Here is a 24,962-nt window from a genome sequence, read left to right on the forward strand (position 1 = left end):
CGGAGTTGTTGATGATGGTGTGCCTGCCATCCTGCATTATAGGCCGTCTAATTTATATCTGGCGGATAGCAAGGAAACTATGATGGTTGAAGTTGGCAACAATCATGATTGTAGATTCTTATTGAAATAGAGAAACGAATTCAAATTTAGTTCGAATTGCAGCGGTAGTATAGACAATTGGAATGCACTAAAATGTTGGTATGAGTAGGTTACATGCATTATACAGCAAGCAAAAAAAATTAATCGGACATAACATGGGTTCATACTCCCTCCTTCCATCTATATAGGGCGTAATGAGATTTTTAAGACCGCCTTTGACTATTGACAAGATTAATAGTACATGACATGCACAATGTGAAAATTATATCATTGAAAGAACCTTTCACAGACGAATTTAACGGTGTGCTTTGTGTAAGTTGCATGTCATATATCATTGCTCTAATATTTGGGCAAAGTTAGCATCGAAAAACGCATTAGGCCCTATATAGATGGAAGGAGGGAGTAGCTTTGAATAGCATTTGTATAGTAAAACGGGGCAAGACTCTCTCTTTGTGTGGTGTGAATAGTTTTATTTTTTCGTTTTCTTTTTGGTTGAGGGAAGTGCGAATTGATTTGGTACGTACAAATACAATATTACTACATGTTAGGCTTGTCCCTAAAATTCAACCCGCGTCTTGTTATATCCTGAAAATTCAGATATCGTGCTCCCAAAACTGGCGCCTTCACAACCCGCGCCTTGCTATCCCGAAATTACAATGCGCGCGAAAACTCCCTCCAGCTGCCAAATCCCGACACGCGAAATCCCCCTTCTAACCCTGAGCCGAAAGGGCCGCTAGTTCAAATCGGTGGGGGGTACTTTTGTAACACACCCTACATTTTGGACAAGCGCGTTCCTAAGTCATGCTTCACCCCCTCCCGTCGCCCCCTTTTCGCCATTCGAAATCCCAGGCCGACATAACCTCTCCGCTCCAGCCGCGAAACTCCACCCTCCTCCATCCGCCACGTCACCGCTGCCCAGCCGGAGCCTCTTCCCCGATGACGTCGTCCACCGCAACAGCTCGACGTCCCTCGTCCACCTCCCTGGATGAGGATCCGTCGTCCATCTCGCCGTCCCGCCGGTTCAGCCGCCCCGTCCTCCACCTCCAAGGAGCTGCTCCAACGATCGCCTCGTCTATCGCGGCTGCTCCATCCCAACAGCGCCGCCTTAACCTGCTCCACCAGAACCGCAACATCCTCACCGACTCCTCGGAGGAAGCCGAGGCCTACTCGGCGCCACCAAAGAGGTTGTACACTCATTGCATCGCACCTTCTCCTTAACTCGACCTCCCGGCGCCAACGGTGCTCCATCCTGCACCCCCATGGAGCGGCTACCTTGAAGCCAGCGCCGCGGGCGACATCTCCACGACGGCTTTCCCCCAGTGCGAGGACCCTTCGGCGGCAGCATCCATACCAGCCGGATCTGCTGCTGCTGCTCCGGCACTCGCTCGATCGCTCGCTCGCCCAGCTACTGTTGCTGCTCTCCCCCTTGCTCGTGCTGCTGCTCTGCTCCGATTAAGCCACACTTCAGTCGATTTTCAGGGGTTGGGGGCTCGCCGGAGTTATGGAAGAACCACCCGCAGCGGGGACGGGGGCTCGCCGAAGAGGTACCCCACAATCTATCTTAGGGTTCAGGGTGGGGGCGGGGGGCCTAGAGGGCTGGCCGGGGCGGTGGTGGCGAGTTGTTTCGAGGCGGCGAGGCGGCGCTGGGGCCGGCGGTTCGGCCAGTGGTGGCTAGCGGCTCAGGAGGGTGCAGGTTGAAGATGAACTGCAGGCCCTCCCTAAACTACATGTCAAGTGCCCCTCTGCTACCATTGCGTTCAGTTTCGACAGTAGCATTCAGATTCCACAGTAAATTTCAGTTTCGACAGTTAACTTCAGAGTCAACAGTTTTTACCTCATCTGTTGTAGTCAGGTGGTTTTTGGTGATGTTAATTTTACATCCATTTTACATCATCTATTGGAGATTCTATTAGAATCCCACTTGAGATTGACGATGTCTGTCTTGTGCTGCTTCAGCCTTGATGTCTTACGGCTCATCGGAGCTGCTCCAATGACAGAACGATCCATCACAACAGAGCAGTGTCCTGGACGCCGTCTATAGATTCCTCAGATCTTCCTCCACACCTCCGACAGCCACCTCTGCCTCAACTGCTTCAGCGACCAACCCAATGATGCTGAGGTCAACACGGCTACGGCAAAGAGGTTGTACACTTGTTGCATCACTTATTACTATACATTCACGTCGATCCATTAGGGCTATTTTGGTTCAACAGAAAAACATCGATCCACTGGTTGTTACCATCACTCTAAATTTCTGCATGCTCTCCTTACATAATCTCACCATATTTTTTTCGTATGCATGTCAGATATTGTACATAGTCATGCTGAAGATGTAGAGAAAAAGAGAAGAGTTTTGCGCGGCAATACAATGTCATGCAGACATCGCTCCATGGTGGGTTCAATGGAAAACCCTCCCCACCCCTCTCTAGATTGTAATCCAGAGGAAGATATCTGTTCTGAGGCGGATTCGGATGCCGCTGACCACTCCTATTTACCCCCCAAGGTGTTTGCTCTACCTTGGCATGATGATGTTAGTCATAACATGCATATGTTGCCTTGCAGTGCCTACTTTGGACATCATATATGTCATCTGCTTAGTTTAGACATGTTCTGTAATGCCACCTGTTTAGTTTTTATATCATATATGGGAATTATGCAGTCTCATGTCTTTTAGCCAACCATAATATATGTGAAATGTGCAATGCCATCCTGTTTAACCAGGCATCATATATTTGAATGATATCTTGCCCATCCTTTTCTTCATTACATTTCCATTTGTCGACAATGTTTGTACATTAAACTACTCTTCCTGTGAATCAGCCATTTGGGTGGGAGATGGAAAAATCTGGAGTGAAAACAAGGCCTTCAGAGCAGACTGTGCTACCTGTCGAAGCAGATCTCTTGTTGGGTCTCGATAGCTCCTCGGAGATGGATTCAGAGACAGATGACCAGTCCTATTCCCCCACTGAGGTGTATGCTCTAACTTGGCACGGCTATACTGCTCATATCATGCATACGGTGTCTTGCATTGCATAGTTTAGACATCATATACACAATATTCAACACCATGTTCTTAGTTCAGACATCATATCGAATGCCCTCTGTTTAGCATATAAATCACATATGTGAATTAAATGATGCGATCTTGATTACTTAGATAACATGTAGGTGAATTATGTCATGCAATCATGTTTAGTTATTCATCATATCTTTGAATTATGTTATGCTATGCTATCCAGTTTAGATAGACATCATATATGTGAAATTATGTCATGCTATTCATTTTAGTTAAAAAATAAACATGTCAACTATTTCATGCCCTCTTTTTTCCACACTATCTATTGCATCTGTCTCTCATACAATGTCTGTACATTCAACTATGTTTCCTGTTTATCAGCCATTTGAATTGGACCGGGTGATGCCAGTATCTAGCGGACTAAAAACACGGTCTTCAAATAAAACAGTGCTACCTCTTGGTGGAGATAGCACCCCGGTTGTACATGCACAAGAACCAGTCCTACCACACATAACCCAAACTCTCGCAGATTGTACCCCTACTACGATGGACAGAGAACCAGCTTCACCCAATCTAACCCCAACCCCAGCCGATAGTAACCCAGTTCCTATTGACACAGCACCATCTCCACCACAGAGCTCCCAAACAAGAGCAGTTAGTAAGGCAGCTCCAGTGCCCAAAGGGCCAGTACTATCACGGCGAACCCCAACTCCACCAGTTAGTACGCCTATTCCTGTGGAGGAAGCACAACCAGCTAGTCGTAGTTTAGCATCTATCGCATTTGATGTTGTTAAATCGTATGTGCATATCTTCCCATCTTGGAAATATTATAATGAAGATGAAGGAAAATGCCAGTTGCAGGTGTTTGTCCAGGAGTTATGTGTAAGTAATGTTATTCATGGCAATTACTTTGCTTCGTCCCATACATCCTACCTCCATGATGGTTATAATACAGCAAATTTTCCCGTTTTTCTCTATAGAGAAGGACCAATTTGGAAACTCAGGATGAGGTAACCTGTGCTAATACCTCTGCTATCTTCAAGAATGCTTGGTAGCAGTATCGGAATTACCTGAAGAAAACGTACTTCACCGGCAAAGAAACTCATCAAATTCCCTTACGTTCTCCTGAGACACATTTACTGGACGATGACTGGGAACGCCTTGTTCTGTACTGGTCCCGAACCAAGAATGTGGTAAGGTCTATGAGCTCATTTTCTATTTTTAAGTATTATATTCTTGTGTCTTACTGTACTCTGTTCATGTAGAACAAGTGCCTAAACCTGAAGAACAACTGTTCTAATTTGAGATTCCATTGCTACCATAGGACATAGATATATGTTTGTTTGATGCTTTTATTATGTACTAGTACTTGGCAATAGAAGACTTGGTAGTTTAATCATGTCCACCTTAATAATGAACTGGTTCACCGAAATGAGTTTCATATACTAGTACATGCTAAACTTGTTATGTGTCTGCTTGTTTCTTCTTTTAGAATGCTGACAGAATATTGGGGAAGAGTGCCTTATTAAGAAACGGTAAAGGAAGTAATGCTGATAAGGTTCAGGATAGTGACACATCCTGTCTTGGTTTAGTGTTGGAGTTACTGGCCACTACCGCTTGCACAACCTATTCAAACTCATTGTCTGAATCAGTTCGGTTTCTTGAGTCTCAACTACAAGCTGAAAGACATCGATCAGCTGTGCTGCGAGAAAAGTGGAAGGATTGCGGAAGTCCCTGGAGCATTCAGATGCATACTTTCTGGTGCAACAGCAAGCGTTGGAGGATTTTAACACCAAATAGGACAAAGCTAATCAGCTTGCTATTGCCAGCATGGTGGATACCCAGGATAACGTTTCTTGAGCTCTTCTGAAGTTGTTTCAGTTATGCTCTTGTTTTGCTGCCGCGTTTATTTGCACTCGTGGCCAATTTTGACGGCCAGTGTATATGATATGCTGCTTTGTTCCCTATATTTGCACTGGTGGCGAACTTTGATGCCCAGTGGATGTAATACGTGTAATAGCCGTGATAGCCTAGCATTAGTTGCTTGCTTATTTATTTCCTTGTCGTCTTGTTTATTTATTTGCTTGTAGTCATTGCAGTTCTTTTTCCGCGGTTAACTAGTGGCTGCAATAACCTATTTTTTAAAACTAGGCCACAATAACCATGGGCTAATATTTACTATAGTGACACTGGGCCTCCTACGGGCCGTAGAAACAGTGGGCCTTCTACGGGCCGTAGAAACAGTAGGCCTTCTACGGGCCGTAGAAACAATGGGCCTTCTATGGGCTGTATCATCAATGGGCCTTATACGGGCCGTATGATCGATTGGCCAAACATGGGCCAATAACAAGCCGCATTATGGCCGTCATGGGCTAGAGTTGGAATCGTCCGTTCATGGGCCGACCGTAACGGTCCATCGTTAATAGGCCGTATTTGATGATGCTATGAAAACGGCCCAACGTATTAACGGACCACAAACGGGCCGACTGTAACCACGGGTTGAATTTGGCCCACAAGCAGAAAATGACAGTAACGGGCCATAAGTAAACGAATGCTGGAAATGAGCCCAAGAATAAATGGGCACTGAGAAGGCCGAAAGATAACATGGGCTGGAAACGGCCCAACGGAATAACGGGTCGTTAATGGGTATAAAGTGATACATTGTTCATTACGGGCCAGTTTCACCACAGGCCGTTAATGGGTGTAAAGTGATACACTGTTCATTACAGGCCAGTTTCACCATGGGCCATTAATAGGACAAGAGTTACATAGGGCCTCATATGGGCCGAAAGACGTCATGGGCCATACATGGGCCAGAAGTGAAAACGGGCTGGAGTCATATTGGATGGCCCAGATGACGCTACTGGGCCTAATTCGGATAGGGCGTAACGGGCCTTGGGTTAGCAGGTTGTAAATGGGCTATATGCGAAGAGGCCGTTAATAGGCTTTCCATGGGCCGGTGCTACCTCTTGAGCTTGCGTTGGATTTCCCCGAAAAGTAAAGGATGATGTAGAAGAGTAGCGTAAGTATTTCCCTCAGTTTTTGAGAACCAAGGTATCAATCTAGTAGGAGGCCACGCTCAAGTCCCTCGTACCTGCACAAAACGATAGCTACTCGCAACCAACGCGATTAGGGGTTGTCAATCCCTTCACGGTCACTTACGAGAGTGAGATCTGATAGATATAATATTTTTGGTATAGAGATGCAAAGTGAAAAGTAAACGGCAAAGTAGAAAGCAAAGCAAGATTAAAGTGATGGAGATTGATATGATGAGAATAGACCCAGGGGCCATAGGTTTCACTAGTGGCTTCTCTCAAGAGCATAAGTATTCTACGGTGGGTGAACAAATTACTGTTGAGCAATTGACAGAATTGAGCATAGTTATGATAATATCTAGGCATGATCATGTATATAGGCATCACGTCCGTGACAAGTAGACCGAAACGATTCTACATCTACTACTATTACTCCACTCATCGACCGCTATCCAGCATGCATCTAGAGTATTAAGTTAAAAACAGAGTAACGCTCTAAGCAAGATGACATGATGTAGAGAGATAAATTCATGCAATATGAAATAAACCCCATCTAGTTATCCTCGATGGCAACGATGCAATACGTGCCTTGTTGCCCCTTCTTTCACTGTGAAAGGACACCGCAAGATCGAACCCAAAGCTAAGCACTTCTCCCATGGCAAGAACTACCAATCTAGTTGGCCAAACCAAACGGATAATTCGAAGAGACTTGCAAAGATAACCAATCATACATAAAAGAATTCAGAGAAGATTCAAATATTATTCATAGATAGACTTGATCATAAACCCACAATTCATCGGTCTCAACAAACACACCGCAAAAAGAATATTACATCGAATAGATCTCCACGAGAGAGGGGGAGAACTTTGTATTGAGATCCAAAAAGAGAGAAGAAGCCATCTAGCTACTAACTATGGACCCGAAGGTCTGAGGTAAACTACTCACACTTCATCGGAGGGGCTATGATGATGTAGAAGCCCTCCGTGATGACGGCCCTCTCCGGCGGAGCTCCGGAACAGGCCCCAAGATGGGATCTCATGGATACAGAAAGTTGCGGCGGTGGAATTAGGTTTTTGGCTCCTCTTCTGATCGTTTGAGGGTACGTAGGTATATATAGGAGGAAGGAGTACGTCGGTGGAGCACCGAGGGGCCCACGAGGTAGGGGGGCGTGCCCTGGGGGGTGGGCGCGCCCCCCACCTTCGTGACCGCCTCTTTGACTCCTTGGAGTAGGGTCCAAGTCTACTGGATCACGTTCGGTGAGAAAATCACATTCCCGAGGGTTTTATTCCGTTTGGACTCCGTTTGATATTCTGTTTCGCTGAAATACTGAAATAGGAAAAAAAACAGCAATTCTGGGCTGGGCCTCCGGTTAATAGGTTAGTCCCAAAAAATAATATAAAAGAGGAAAATAAATCCCAATATAGTCCAAAACAGTAGATAATATAGCATGGAGCAATCGAAAATTATAGATACGTTGGAGACGTATCAGGCATCCCCAAGCTTAATTCCTGCTCGTCCTCGAGTAGGTAAATGATAAAAAGAGAATTTTTGATGCGGAGTGCTACTTGGCATAATTTCAATGCAAATCTTCTTAATTGTGGTATGAATATTCAGATTAGGAAGATTCAAGACAAAAGTTCATATTGACATAGAGAATAATAATACTTCAAGCAAACCAACAAAGCAATTATGTTTTCTTAAAGTAACATGGCCAAAGAAAGTTCATCCCTACAAAATCATATAGTTTAGTCATGCTCCATTTTTGTCACACAAGAATGCTCTCATCATGCACAATCCCGATGACAAGCCAAGCAATTGTTTCATACCTTAATAATTTCAAACTCATAAACTTTCACGCAATACATGAGCGTGAGCCATGGATATAGCACTATGGGTGGAATAGAATATAATGATTGGGGTTATGTGGAGAAGACAAAAAGGAGAAAGTCTCACATCAATGAGGCTAATCAATGGGATATGGAGATGCCCACCGATTGATGTTAATGCAAGGAGTAGGGATTGTCATGCAACGGATGCACTAGAGCTATAAATGTATGAAAGCTCAACAAAAGAAACTAAGTGGGTGTGCATCCAACTTGCTTTCTCACAAAGACCTAGGCACTTGAGGAGGCCCATTGTTGGAATATACAAGCCAAGTTCTATAATGAATATTCCCACTAGTATATGAACGTGATAACTCAAGAGACTCTCTATATGAAGAACATGGTGCTACTTTGAAGCACAAGTGTGGAAAAAAGGAATAGTAGCATTGCCCCTTTTTAGTTATTATTTTTTTGGAACTTTTCTTTTTTTTGGCCTTTATTTTTTTGGGACAATGCTCTATTGAATGATGATCATCACACTTTTATTTATTTACAACTCAATGATTACAACTCGATACTAGAACAAAGTATGACTCTATATGGATGCCTCCGGCGGTGTACCGGGATATGCAATGAATCAAGAGTGACAAGTATGAAAAAATTATGAATGGTGGCTTTGCCACAAATACTACGTCAACTACATGATCATGCTAAGCAATATGACAGTGATGAATGTGTCATGATAAACTGGATGGTGGAAAGTTGCATGGCAATATATCTCAAAATGGCTATGGAAATGCCATAATAGGTAGGTATGGTGGCTGTTTTGAGGAAGATATAAGGAAGTTTATGTGTGAAAGAGCGTATCATATCACGGGGTTTGGATGCACCGGCGAAGTTTGCATCAACTCCCGATGTGAGAAAGGGCAATGCATGGTACCGAAGAGGCTAGCAATGATGGAAGGGTGAGAGTGCGTATAATCCATGGACTCAACATTAGTCATAAAGAACTCATATACTTATTGCAAAAATCTACAAGCCATCAAAAACCAAAGTATTACGTGCATGCTCCTAGGGGATAGATTGGTAGGAAAAGACCATAGCTCGTCCCCGACCGCCACTCATAAGGAGGACAATCAAATAACACCTCATGTTTCAAATTTGTTGCATAACGTTTACCATACGTGCATGCTACGGGACTTGCAAACTTTAAATCAAGCACCTCTCAAATTCACAATTACTCTACTAGCATGACTTTGATATTACTACCTCCATATCTCAAAACAATTATCAAGCATCCAACTTTTCTTAGTATTCAACACACTCAAAAGAAAGTTTCACAAATCTTGAATACCAAGCATGTTATTATTAAGCAAATTACCATGCTATTAAGACTCTAAAAATAATTTAAGTGAAGCATGAGAGATCAATAGTTTCTTTAAAACAAATCCACCACCGTGCTCTAAAAAAATCTAAGTGAAGCACATAGAGCAAAATTATAACGCTCAAAAGATATAAGTGAAGCACATAGAGCAAAACTACATAGCTCAAAAGATATAAGTGAAGCACATAGAGTATTCTATCAAATTCTAATTCATGTATGGCTCTCTCAAAAGGTGTGTACAACAAGGATTATTGTGTCACACTAACACACAAAGACACAATAATACAAGACGCTCCAAGCAAAACACATATCATGTTGGTGAATAAAAATATAGCTCCAAGTAAATTACCAATGGAAGTGGACGAAAGAGGGGATGCCTTCCAGGGCATCCCCAAGCTTTGACTTTTTGGTGTCCTTGGATTATATTGGGGGTGCGATGGGCACCCCCGAGCTTAGGATCTTGCCACTCCTTGTTCCATAATCCATCACAAGAATTCACCCAAAACTTGAAAACTTCACAACACAAAACTTAAAGTAGAAAACTTGTGAGCTCCGTTAGCGAAAGAAAACAAAAAACCACTTCAAGGTACTGTAATGAACTCATTCTTTATTTATATTGGTGTTAAACCTACTGTATTCCAACTTATATGGATTATAAACTATTTTACTAACCATAGATTCATCAAAATAAGCAAACAACACACGAAAAACAGAATCTGTCAAAAACAGAACAGTCTATAGTAATCTGTAGCTAGCGCAATATCTGCAACCCCAAAAATTCTAAAATAAATTGCCGGACGTGAGGAATTTATCTATTAATCATCTGCAAAAATAATTAACTAAATAGCACTCTCCAAATAAAAATGACAGCAGTTCTCATGAGCGCTAAAGTTTCTGTTTTTTACAGCAAGTTCAACAAGACTTTCCCCAAGTCTTCCCAACGGTTCTGCTTGGCACAAACACTAACTAAACACAAAAACACAACCAAAACAGAGGCTAAATAATTTATTTATTAAATAACAGAAAGTATAAATATTGGGTTGACTCCCAACAAACGCTTTTCTTTAAAGCCTTATAGCTAGGCATTGATAATTTTAATGATGCTCACATGAAAGACAAGAATTGAAGCACAAAAGGAGCATCATAAAGCATGTGAAAAACACATCTAATTCTAACATACTTCCTATGCATAGGCATCTTATAGGCAAAGAAATTATCAAGGCAAGCAAAAACTAGCATATGCAAGGAAGAGGAAAGAAACAATAGCAATCTCAACATAACGAGAGGTAATTTAGTAACATGAAAATTTCTACAACCATATTTTCCTCTATCATAGTAATTACATGTAGTATCATAAGAAACTTCAACAATATAGCTATCACATAAAATATTCTCATCATGATCCACATGCATGCAAAGTTGGCACTTTTCCGAAATAGTGGGATTAACATTAACTAAAGTCATGACCTTCCCAAACGCACTTTTATCAAAAACTTCATAAGATTGAACATTCTATAAATATGTGGGATCTAAAGTTGACATTCTTCCAAAACCACTTTCAATATTATTGCAAACATTATAATCAATCTCATATTCATCATGGGGTTTAAATAAATTTTCAAGATCAAAAGAAGAATCACCCCAATCATGATCATTGCAACAAGTAGAGGACATAACAAAACTAGCATCCCCAAGCTTAGGGTTTTGCATATTAATAGCACAATTGTCATTAATAGAATTTATAATAACATCATTGCAATCATGCTTTTTATTCAAAGATCTATCATGAATCACTTCATAACATACTTCATCGCGATTTTCAGATTCACGAATTTCAAGCAAAACTTCATAAAGATAATCTAGTGCACAAAAATCACAAGCAATTGGTTCAACATAACTGGATCTCTTAAAAAGATTAGCAAGTGGATGAGGATCCATAAATCTTAGGTTCTCTGTTTAGTAATAAATAAATGACTATTCCAACCATATGAGCAAACAAAAGGCAAGAGAGAAAAAGGAAAACGGAGAAAGAGAAGGAGAAGGAGATTGAGAAAGAGAGGGCGAATAAAACGGCAAGGGTGAAGTGGGGGAGAGGAAAATGAGAGGCAAATGGCAAATAATGTAATGCGAGAGATAGGGATTGTGATGGGTACTTGGTATGTTGACTTCTTGCGTAGACTCCCTAGCAACGGCGCCAGAAATTCTTCTTGTTACCTCTTGAGCTTGCGTTGGATTTCCCCGAAGAGGAAAGGATGATGCAGCAGAGTAGCGTATGTATTTCCCTCAGTTTTTGAGAACCAAGGTATCAATCCAGTAGGAGGCCACGCTCATGTCCCTCGTACCTGCACAAAATGATAGCTACTCGCAACCAACGCGATTAGGGGTTGTCAATCCCTTCACGGTCACTTACGAGAGTGAGATCTGATAGATATAATATTTTTGGTATTTTTGGTATAGAGATGCAAAGTGAAAAGTAAAAGGCAAAGTAGAAAGCAAAGCAAGATTAAAGTGATGGAGATTGATATGATGAGAATAGACTCGGGGGCCATAGGTTTCACTAGTGGCTTCTCTCAAGAGCATAAGTATTCTACGGTGGGTGAACAAATTATTGTTGAGCAATTGACAGAATTGAGCATAGTTATGAGAATATCTAGGCATGATCATGTATATAGGCATCACGTCCGTGACAAGTAGACCGAAACGATTCTGCATCTACTACTATTACTCCACTCATCGATCGCTATCCAGCATGCATCTAGAGTATTAAGTTAAAAACAGAGTAACGCTTTAAGCAAGATGACATGATGTAGAGAGATAAATTCATGCAATATGAAATAAACCCCATCTTGTTATCCTCGATGGCAACGATGCAATATGTGCCTTGCTGCCCATTCTGTCACTGGGAAAGGCACCGCAAGATCGAACCCAAAGCTAAGCACTTCTCCCATGGCAAGAACTACCAATCTAGTTGGCCAAACCAAACGGATAATTCGAAGAGACTTGCAAAGATAACCAATCATACATAAAAGAATTCAGAGAAGATTCAAATATTAGTCATAGATAGACTTGATCATAAACCCACAATTCATCGGTCTCAACAAACACACCGCAAAAAGAAGATTACATCGAATAGATCTCCACGAGATAGGGGGAGAACTTTGTATTGAGATCCAAAAAGAGAGAAGAAGTCATCTAGCTACTAACTATGGACCCAAAGGTCTGAGGTAAACTACTCACACTTCATCGGAGGGGCTATGATGATGTAGAAGCCCTCCGTGATGACGGCCCTCTCCGGCGGAGCTCCGGAACAGGCCCCAAGATGGAATCTCGTGGATACAAAAAGTTGCGGCGGTGGAATTAAGTTTTTGGCTCCTCTTCTGATCGTTTGGGGGTACGTAGGTATATATAGGAGGAAGGAGTACGTCGGTGGAGCACCGAGGGGCCCACGAGGCAGGGGGCGCGCCCTAGGGGGTGGGCGCGCCGCCCACCCTCGTGACCGCCTCTTCGACTCCTCGGAGTAGGGTCCAAGTCTCCTGGATCACGTTCGGTGAGAAAATCACGTTCCTGAAGGTTTTATTCTGTTTGGACTCCGTTTGATATTCTGTTTCTCCGAAATCCTGAAATTGGCAAAAAAACAGCAATTCTAGGCTGGGCCTCCGGTTAAAAGGTTAGTCCCAAAAAATAATATAAAAGTGGAAAATAAAGCCCAATATAGTCCAAAACAGTAGATAATATAGCATGGAGCAATCAAAAATTATAGATATGTTGGAGACGTATCAGCTGGCCCGCCACCTTTTGACCAAGTCAAACGGGCCGGCCTTTTCACAGGAATGGGCCTCTGTTGGGCCGCGCCACATGTCGATGTATCATAGGCCCCTATCTGACCCACTGACGAGCTGACACGTGTTTCGTCCGGCCAATAAGAATTTTACACGTGGAAATTTCCCATTGGTCAGGGATGTTAACGGGTTATCGGATCCAAAACCCGACCCGATAGCTTAACGGTGTTCCGTTATGGTGGATGCCACGTGTCGGTCACCCTTGATGAAAGCACTTCTGTGACACGCGATTTATCATCATGGAAGTGGACACTTCCGTGATGATAATTTTGGTAATGTCATGGAACACTTCTATGACAACACAGGTATGACTATCTTGATTCTGTCATAAATTTGTCATGGATGTACATGCATGACAAAAAACGCGACCTACTGTGACAAACACGTATCATCACGGAAGTGTATTTTTTTGTAGTGCTCGTCATGTACATACTTTGACGTTGTATATACTGTGATAAGTAATAAAGCAGGACCTCTGTCCTTTTCCTCTTCAAAGGTCATATATCTTTACTATTTTTCATGACTATTAAGGAGCTGATCATATCTGAATTTATCTTAACTTTTCTGGTTTATCTTATGATCGTATTCGAATCTAGCTGTAAACCTCATGATCACTTGGGGGCTTCCTGTTCAAACATAGGTCGTATTCGAACCAAAGAGAACATAGTTGTTGTAACCCTCTTGATCGGCTCAAAGCCAAACTCACTAGGGGGCTTCTTGATCGTATCCGAATCATAGCTTAACCCCTTTTGGGTCTGACTTGGATCGTATTCGAATCAGGGTCATTAAAAACCTCTCAAGGTCATTTGGGGGCTTCCTGTTCAAACATAGGTCGTATTCGAACCAAAGAGAACATAGCTGTCGGTACCCTCTTGATCGGCGCAACGCCAAAGCCACTGGGGGCTATATGATCGTATTCGAATCTTAGCTTAAACCCCTTTGGTCCAGTTTACTGATCGTATTCGAATCAGAAACCCCAACTTTCAGTTACAAAGTTAATTTATAGTGTTTGCAATCTGCTATTTGTCTTACTGGTCTTTGTTGTCTCAAATTTAAACGGTCAGCCCAGTATTTTCACCGGCTTGATTATTTGACAATAAGCCGCCAAGGCATAATGGTCATCAGGCATGAAGAAGCATTGACTTCTCAAAAAAGGATTGGATCATCAACCTCATCACCCGGGTCATATAAACCGGTGGTCCAGATGCAAAGAATACAGGTATGACTGTTATTTATGAATAGTTTTTTCCTATGTTTTTTGTTAATCAAAGGTTATTTCAACCTTGTTTACTTTTACATTGGTATCTGTTTTTTCTACTATGATAAAACCATTGGTCATGTACCGGATGTTCTGACCCGTTCGGTGCTAAACTGCCAAGACAGTTTTTTCTTTTTTCTACAGGAACAGAGCCGAAACATGATAGAGATAACCATAAATGTGACGCATATATTGACATCAGGAAGCAAAGATTCACACACGGCATCTTATGCACGATGGCATAGGCAAAATATGCAGTTGTTTCAAGCTAAATCTATTACAAGGCTTTAAAGAGCCCACAAGATGGTTATCACTTTTCCCTCACCGGTTCACCTCCTTCTGCTAATTGGAAGCTGGGATTGGACCAGTCAAAACCGTTCACGGCAATGAATTCTGCTTTATCATCAATCAGGCCAGCCGGGTCATCTTCATGGCAAATGTATGTTGACGAACCGGCGGGATAAGATCTGTCACATTATAAGAGGGAGTCGCCATCTTCTTATTTTGCAAATCAAAACCTGGCTGATATTTGTCAATATTGGTCTCATCTCCAAGAACAGTAGCTTGAGGTCGAACTCCCCTCACGCAGGCAATGAAGTCATCCTGCTCAAATAGAGACCCGTCTTCCTTCCCAGTCGGGTACCCCCTAGCTACATCCACTGGGTCTAGATCTGGCACCCAGGCTTTGGAGCGGCTCAAGGCAGTCAAGGCTCCGGCTCTGGCACAGGATCGTTTGACCTCTTGAAACCTAGCGGGTAAGATTGACGGTTTTTTCAAAGCATCGCTCAGCCGATTGGGTCCTTGGTTGGCAGGTGAGATGGTGACAAGTGCTCATTGAGTGCCAGTGTACAATTTCTCCACCAAGGTATAAACCGCCTTTAGTTTGGTCACACTATCTTGTCTTAGATTTTTGTTGTGTTGACCTGCGAGTATTAAACTAAGGCTCAGCGACGGCTTATATTTCGGGTCAAAAGAAGGTATAAAAGATCAGTACAGATGGCTTACCAAAGATGGCGGAAACCATTTGAGACACCCGGTTCTTTAACCGGGTAAGCTCCGTGGTAACCTCCTCAAGAGCCGCTTCAGCTTTTTCGGCGCGTTGTGTCGGCAGCGTCTTTTCTTCAGCCCAGGATTTCTTTTTGGCAGTCAAGCTGGTTTTCAATTTTTTTGTCGAGCTAACACGGTGGGAGTCCCCGGCTCAACAAAACGGCTTCCAGTGATCAGAACGTCATGGTCAGACAATGATGGCGGGTTGGCCAAGCTGGATGGTCCGGCGGTAGAGGGATTAACGACGGTATCATCAGCTGGCGGCTCAGGAGGATCCAAATGAGCATTGGCAGCCGGGTCTTCTGGTGCTTCAGTTCGAGGGGGAGAAGTTGGCATGGCCGGTTCAGGTGCAAGGACTGACGGGTCTTCCGCCGGCTTAGTCACCTTGGCCTTCTTAGACTTGGCTTGACCACTAAGAAAGAGGTTATGAGACAGTTGGTACAAAGATGCAGTTTGAAAGACACGGAGGAAAGATGAATTCTTCCTTACCCAAGGGCAGTCTTGAAGACGGGAAATTGAGTCTGAGAAGAGTCGCCAGAAGAGCGAGAAACCTCCTGCAAAGGTAAAATAAAGTTAGTGATGCAAGAGAATAGACTCATTCATAAAAGCAGAAGATAAAGTTAAAAGAGACCTCATTCTGATGTTTTTGAGGAGTTTGTTGTACAATGGAAGGCGGTTCATCGTCATTCCGGGCCTGACGGTGTCTCTCATGTTGTTGTTTCTTCAAAAGAAAATGAGGGTCCAAATAAGCTAAAGGGTGTGAAAACCTTACTTTCTGGGTTACCAGTCGAACTTTCTGTCTTGGCAAATGGGATGAGTCGGAGGAAATAGTTACCTCTTATTCTACGGCCTGACTGGCCCCCGTGTCGTCCTGGCAATAGTCAGTGTTAATAAGGTTATTAAAAAACTGGCCAGGGGAGTCAAGGGCTACCTCCGACTCAAAATCATCGTCAAGCTTCAACAGGTCCTCAGCAGTGCTCTTTTTCTTTTTGGACCTCCGGGTCGTCTTCTTGGCGGTACTGGTGGCGGCTTTGGCCTTCTTGGCGGCTTCATGATCATACTTGGCTTTCTAGAAGTCAGATTTGGCCTGTAAACAAGTAAAACAAGATGGAAGGTCAGGTGCTACCTCTTTTAGCACTATGTTGGTTTTCCCCGAAGAGGAAGGGATGATGCAGCAAAGTAGCATAAGTATTTCCCTCAGTTTTTGAGAACCAAGGTATCAATCCAGTAGGAGGCTACGCGCGAGTCCCTCGCACCTGCACAAAACAAATAAATCCTCGCAACCAACGCAAATAGGGGTTGTCAATCCCTATAGGGCCACTTACGAGAGTGAGATCTGATAGATATGATAAGATAATATTTTTGGTATTTTTATGATAAAGATGCAAAGTAAAATAAAGGCAAAGTAAATAGCAAAGTAAATAACTAAGTAGTAGGAGATCAATATGATAAAGATAGACCCGGGGGCCATAGGTTTCACTAGTGTCTTCTCTCGAGAGCATAAGTATTCTACGGTGGGTGAACAAATTACTGTTGAGCAATTGACAGAATTGAGCATAGTTATGAGAATATCTAGGTATGATCATGTATATAGGCATCACGTCCGAGACAAGTAGACCGACTCCTGCCTGCATCTACTACTATTACTCCACTCATCGACCGCTATCCAGCATTCATCTAGAGTATTAAGTTAAAAACAGAGTAACGCCTTAAGCAAGATGACATGATGTAGAGGGATAGACTCATGCAATATGAAGAAAACCCCATCTTGTTATCCTCGATGGCAACAATACAATACGTGCGTTGCTACCCTTACTGTCACCGGGAAAGCACACCGCAAGATTGAACCCAAAGGTAAGCACTTCTCCCATTGCAAGAAAGATCTATATAGTAGGCCAAACAAACTGATAATTCGAAGATACTTGCAAAGATAACCAATCATACATAAAAGAATTCAGAGAAGATTCTAATATTATTCATAGATAGACTTGATCATAAACCCACAATTCATCAGCCTCAACAAACACACCGCAAAAAGAAGATTACATCGAATAGATCTCCACAAGAGAGGGGGAGAATATTGTATTGAGATCCAAAAAGAGAGAAGAAGCCATCTAGATACTAACTATGGACCCGTAGGTCTGAGGTAAACTACTCACACTTCATCGGAAGGGCTATGGTGTTGATCTAGATGCCCTCTGTGATCGATGCCCCCTCCGGCGAAGCTCCGGAATAGGCCCCAAGATGGGATCTCGTGGATACAGAAAGTTACGGCGGTGGAATTAGGGTTTTGGCTCCGTATCTGAACGTTTGGGGGTACATGGGTATATATAGGAGGAAGAAGTACATCGGTGGAGCAACAGGGGGCCCACGAGGGTGGAGGGCGCGCCTGGGGGGGTAGGCGCGCCCCCCTACCTCGTGGCCTCCTGTTACGTGTCTTGACGTAGGGTCCAAGTCTCCTGAGTTGTATTCGATGAGAAAATCATGTTCCCGAAGGTTTCATTCCGTTTGGACTCCGTTTGATATTCCTTTTCTTCGAAACCCTAAAACAGGAAAAAACAGCAATTCTGGGTTGGGCCTCCGGTTAATAGCTTAGTCCCAAAAATAATATAAAAGTGGATAATAAAGCCCAATAATGTCCGAAACAGTAGATAATATAGCATGGAGCAATCAAAAATTATAGATACGTTCGAGACGTATCAAGCATCCCCAAGCTTAATTCCTGCTCGTCCTCGAGTAGGTAAATGATAAAAACAGAATTTTTGATGCGGAGTGCTACTTGGCATAATTTTAATGTAATTCCTCTTAATTGTGGTATGAATATTCAGATCCGAAAGATTCAAGACAAAAGTTCATATTGACATAAAAATGATAATACTTCAAGCATACTAACAAAGCAATTATGTCTTCTCAAAATAACATGGCTAAAGAAGTTATCCCTACAAAATCATATAGTCTGGCTATGCTCTATCTTCAGCACACAAAATATTTAAATCATGCACAACCCCGATGACAAGCCAAGCAATTGTTTCATACTTTTGACATTCTCAAAACTTTTTCAATCTTCACGCAATACATGAGCGTGGGCCATGGATATAGCACTATAGGTGGAATAGAGTGGTGGTTGTGGAGAAGACAAAAAGGAGAAGATAGTCTCACATCAACTAGGCGTATCAACGGGCTATGGAAATGCCCATCAATAGATATCAATGTGAGTGAGTAGGGATTGCCATGCAACGGATGCACTAGAGCTAATAGTATGTGAAAGCTCAAAAAGAAACTAAGTGGGTGTGCATCAAACTTGCTTGCTCATGAAGACCTAGGGCAATTTAAGGAAGCCCATCATTGGAATACACAAGCCAAGTTCTATAACAAAAAATTCCCACTACTATATGAAAGTGATAACATGAGAGACTCTCTACTATGAAGATCATGGTGCTATTTTGAAGCACAAATGTGGTAAAAGGATAGTAACATTGTCCCTTCTCTCTTTTTCTCTCAATTTTTTTATTTTTTTTATTTGGGCCTTTTCTCTTTTTTTATGGCCTCTTTTCTTTCTCTTTTTTTATTTGGGCTTCTTTGGCCTCTTTTATTTATTTTTCTTCTGGAGTCTCATCCCGACTTGTGGGGGAATCATAGTCTCCATCATCCTTTCCTCACTGGGACAATGCTCTAATAATGATGATCATCACACTTTTATTTTCTTACAACTCAACAATTACAACTCGATACTTAGAACAAAATATTACTCTATGTGAATGCCTCCAGCGGTGTACCAGGATATGCAATGATGCATGAGTGACAAGTATGAAAGAATTATGAACGGTGGCTTTGCCACAAATACTATGTCAACTACATGATCATGCTAAGCAATATGACAATGATGGAGTATGTCATAATAAATAGAATGGTGGAAAGTTGCATGGCAATATATCTCGGAATGGCTATGGAAATGCCATAATAGGTAGGTATGGTGGCTGTTTTGAGGAAGGTATATGGTAGGTGTATGATACCGGCGAAAGGTGCGCGGTATTAGAGAGGCTAGCAAAGGTGGAAGGGTGTGAGTGCGTATAATCCATGGACTCAACATTAGTCATAAAGAACTCATATACTTATTGCAAAAATCTACAAGTTATCAAAGCAAAGTATTACGCGCATGCTCCTAGGGGGATAGATTGGTAGGAAAAGACCATCGCTCGTCCCCGACCGCCACTCATAAGGAAGACAATCAATAAATAAATCATGCTCCGACTTCATCACATAACGGTTCACCATACGTGCATGCTACGGGAATCACAAGCTTCAACACAAGTATTTCTCAAATTCACAACTACTCAACTAGCACGACTTTAATATCACCATCTCCATATCTCAAAACAATTATCAAGTATCAAACTTCTCATAGTATTCAACACACTCATAAGAAAGTTTTATTATTAATCTTGTATACCAAGCATATTAGGATTTTAAGCAAATTACCATGCTATTAAGACTCTCAAAATAATCTAAGTGAATCATGAGAGATCAATAGTTTCTATAAAACAAATCCACCACTGTGCTCTAAAGATATAAGTGAAGCACTAGAGCAAAATTATATAACTCAAAAGATATAAGCGAAGCACATAGAGTATTCTAACAAATTCCAAATCATATATGGCTCTCTCAAAAGGTGTGTACATCAAGTATGATTGTGGTAAACTAACAAGCAAAGACTCAAATCATACAAGATGCTCCAAGCAAAACACATATCATGTGGCGAATAAAAATATAGCTCCAAGTAAAGTTACCGATAGAAGTAGATCAAAGAGGGGATGCCTTCCGGGGCATCCCCAAGCTTTGGATTTTAGGTGTCCTTAGATTATCTTGAGGGTGTCATGGGCATCCTCAATCTTAGGATCTTGCCACTCCTTGTTCCATAATCCATCAAATCTTTACCCAAACTTGAAAACTTCACAACACAAAACTTAAAGTAGAAAATCTCGTGAGCTCCGTTAGCGAAAGAAAACAAAAGACCACTTCAAGGTACTATAATGAACTCATTCTTTATTTATATGGGTGTTATACCTACTGTATTCCAACTTCTCTATGGTTTATAAACTATTTTAGTAGCCATAGATTCATCAAAATAAGCAAACAAAACACGAAAAACATAATCTGTCAAAAACAGAACAGTCTGTACTAATCTGTAGCTAGTGCAAGATCTGGAACCCCAAAAATTCTAAAATAAATTTCTGGACGTGAGGAATTTATATATTAATCTTCTGAAAAAATAATTAACTAAATAGCACTTTCCAAATAAAAATGACAGCAGTTCTCGTGAGCGCTAAAGTTTCTGTTTTTTACAGCAAGTTGAACAAGACTTTCCCCAAGTCTTCCCAACCGTTCTATTTGGCACAAACACTAACTAAACACAAAAAACACAACCAAAAAAGAGGCTAGGTAATTTATTTATTACTAAACAGGATAAAAAAGTAAGGAATAAAAATAAAATTGGGTTGCCTCCCAACAAGCGATATCGTTTAACGCCCCTAGCTAGGCATAACAAGCAAGAATAGATCTAGGTATAGCCATCTTTGGTAGGCAATCCATAAGTGGCTCTCATAATATATTCATAAGGTAATTTAATTTTCTTTCTAGGAAAGTGTTCCATGCCTTTCCTTCATGGAAATTTAAATCTAATATTTCCTTCTTTCATATCAATAATTGCACCAATCGTTCTAAGGAAAGGTCTACCAAGAATAATAGGACATGAAGGATTGCAATCTACGTCAAGAATGATAAAATCTACGGGCACATAATTCCTATTTGCAACAATAAGAACATCATTAATTCTTCCCATAGGATTCTTAATAGTGGAATCCGCAAGGTGCAAGTTTAGAGAGCCTTTCTTCTTTTGCATGTCACACAAATCAACGAAGCTATTTAGATGGGTAGCGGCATCTTCACTAGGAAGGCCGGAGAACGGATCTTTCATAACAAGATTCAGCAAAGCAGCATTAATTTCACAAGATTCAGCATCGGTAAGAGGAGCAATCGGAGTGCTAATAAAATCATTGTTGTTGGTATTGGTGAAGTCACACAATTTAGTATTATCTTGAGCCATCGTGACAAGCAAGCAAACTAACACACAAGCAAATAAAAAGCAAGAGGGCAAAAAGAGGCAAATAGAGGGAGGATAGAGAGAGAGGGCAAATAAAACGGCAAGGGTGAAGTGGGGGAGAGGAAAACGAGAGGCAAATGGCAAATAATTTAATGCGGGAGATAAGGGTATGTGATGGGTACTTGGTATGTTGACTTTTGCGTAGACCTCCCCGGCAACGGCGCCAGAAATCCTTCTTGCTACCTCTTTTAGCACTGCGTTGGTTTTCCCCGAAGAGGAAGGGATGATGCAGCAAAGTAGCGTAAGTATTTCCCTCAGTTTTTGGAAACCAAGGTATCAATCCAGTAGGAGGCTACACGCGAGTCCCTCGCACCTGCACAAAACAAATAAATCCTCGCAACCAACGCAAATAGGGGTTGCCAATCCCTATAGGGCCACTTACGAGAGTGAGATCTGATAGATATGATAAGATAATATTTTTGGTATTTTTATGATAAAGATGCAAAGTAAAATAAAGGCAAAGTAAATAACTAAGTAGTAGGAGATCAATATGATAAAGATAGACCCGGGGGCCATAGGTTTCACTAGTGGCTTCTCTCGAGAGCATAAGTATTCTACGGTGGGTGAACAAATTACTATTGAGCAATTGTTAAAATTGAGCATAGTTATGAGAATATCTAGGTATGATCATGTATATAGGCATCACGTCCGAGACAAGTAGACCGACTCCTGCCTGCATCTACTACTATTACTCCACTCATCAACCACTATCCAGCATGCATCTAGAGTATTAAGTTAAAAACAAAGTAACGCCTTAAGCAAGATGACATGATGTAGAGGGATAGACTCATGTAATGTGAAGAAAACCCCATCTTGTTATCCTCGATGGCAACAATACAATACGTGCCTTGCTGCCCTTACTGTCACCGGGAAAGGACGCCGCAAGATTGAACCCAAAACTAAGCACTTCTCCCATTGCACAAAAGATCAATCTAGTAGGCCAAACCAAACTGATAATTCGAAGAGACTTGCAAAGATAACCAATCATCCATAAAAGAATTCAGAGAAGATTCAAATATTATTCATAGATAGACTTGATCATAAACCCACAATTCATCGGTCTCAACAAACACACCACAAAACGAAAATTACATCGAATAGATCTCCACAAGAGAGGGGGAGAACATTGTATTGAGATCCAAAAAGAGAGAAGAAGCCATCTAGCTACTAAATATGGACCCGTAGGTCTGAGGTAAACTATCACACTTCATCGGAAGGGCTATGGTGTTGATGTAGAAGCCCTCCGTGATCGATGCCCCCTCCGGCGGAGCTCCGGAATAGGCCCCAAGATGGGATCTCGTGGATACAGAAAGTTACCGCGGTGGAATTAGGGTTTTGGCTCCGTATCTGATCGTTTGGGGGTAGGTGGGTATATATAGGAGGAAGAAGTACGTCAGTGGAGCAACAGGGGGCCTACGAGGGTGGAGGGCGCCTGGGGGGGGGGGGGGTAGGCGCGCCCCCCTACCTTGTGGCCTCCTGTTACGTCTCTTGATGTAGTGTCCAAGTCTCCTGAGTTGTATTCGATGAGAAAATCACGTTCCCGAACGTTTCATTCCGTTTGGACTCCGTTTGATATTCCTTTTCTTTGAAACCCTAAAACAGGCAAAAACAGCAATTATGGGTCGGGCCTCCGATTAATAGGTTAGTCCCAAAAATAATATAAAAGTGGATAATAAAGCCTAATAATGTCCAAAACAGTAGATAATATAGCATGGAGCAATCAAAAGTTATAGATACGTTGGAGACGTATCATTAGGCAAGTATTTAAGACTGCTGACGATAATACAAAGAGAAAGAGGTCAGGGGTTCTTTACCTCTGGCGCCGGGTTATGTTTGCAGAAGGGGTTTAACCCGACTTTACTACAGTCTTCATATTTGCCGTTCACCAGAAGGGTCGACATTGAAACAATATCTTCTTCAGTTAGTTGAACGGAGCTGTGACGAAGAGAGTCATCTGGGCCTCCACCATATTCATACATCAATTTGGATCGGCGGCTTAGAGGGATGACCCGCCACGCGACCCAGCAACGAGTCAATTCAACTCCGGTTAAGCCGTTCCCCAATAAGGTGTTAATCCTTTTAATTGATAGAATAAGGTTCTTGTGTTCAGTGGCAGTAAGCTTGTCAGGGAGCGAAAATTTGGAATCTAGACGATCCGTGCGATAACCCGGCAGTGGTTTCTCGTTGGCTGGTGTGAAGTGTCTTGACAGTACATCCAGGTCTAATTCCAGTCTTTGGGATGACTCGGCAAGACTATTAGGGGGAAGACGGCGCCCTGTCGGCGCTGAATTGAGATGTGTCCAAGTTCTAAACTAGGGCCATTGGTACACTCGTTCTGGCGGTTCAGATAAAAATACTCTCTAAAGAGCTCCACAGTCGGTTCTTCTCGAAGATACACCTCACAGAGAACTTGGAAATTGCAGATATTGGATATGGAATTGGGCCCGAGATCTTGAGTGTGGAGTCTGAAAAAATGGAGAACATCTTTGAAGAACTTTCAGCCGGGTGGTGAAAAGCCTCGATTCATGTGGTCAGAAAAGACAATGACTTCACCATCTTTGGGATTGGGTCGTTCCTCGTCCGGGTCAGGTGCACGGCAAGACATAACATTCTTCCCTGGCAAAAAACCTATGGTGAAGAATTCCTTCAGATTGTTCTTAGTTACTATGGAAGGGACACAGTTGCAGACGGTCGATGCTTTTGACGGCATGATGATCAAAAGGCGAACTGAAAGGAAAGTAATATACCGGTTCAATTCAATGGTGAAATTAACAGTTAAATGATGATGGTGCAAATAGGCAATGGCGGCTTAAGTAAGGGCTAATGTCATATAAGGGAAAAGTAAGACGGCGTCATAAGCCGCCATGACTACGGACATTTGAAGGAAATCAAAGACATAATTTGCTAAGTGTTAAAGCAAACAAGTTTCCTAATTTTTTGATATTATTCTGGATCAAAGGGTCGTTCAAAATGGAAATATTCTAGACCTAAAAATCAAGCACAGATGAGTTCATGAGCTCTAATGAGGCCTTTGAACCAGAGAAAGGGATCTGTTGGAATCGAGGATGGGCACAAAACAACTACCGCATGAATACATGTTCTCTTTGGATCAAGAAGAAGCCGTAGTGGAAGAACTACAAGGAAACCGTGATGAACTATGAAGAACACGCAGAAACCTAGAAACCCTAATGCGGATCTGAGGAGCGGGAAGATGAGAACTTACAACCACGGATCTTCTGCGGAGGTCGCCGCCGTTCTCTGGACAGATTCAGGTTGATGCAGCGGCCAAGGTCGACGGAG

Source organism: Triticum urartu, chromosome 3A (assembly GCF_056163025.1).
Source record: "Triticum urartu cultivar PI428250 chromosome 3A, HENAU_Tu73, whole genome shotgun sequence".
Lineage (NCBI taxonomy): Eukaryota > Viridiplantae > Streptophyta > Magnoliopsida > Poales > Poaceae > Triticum > Triticum urartu.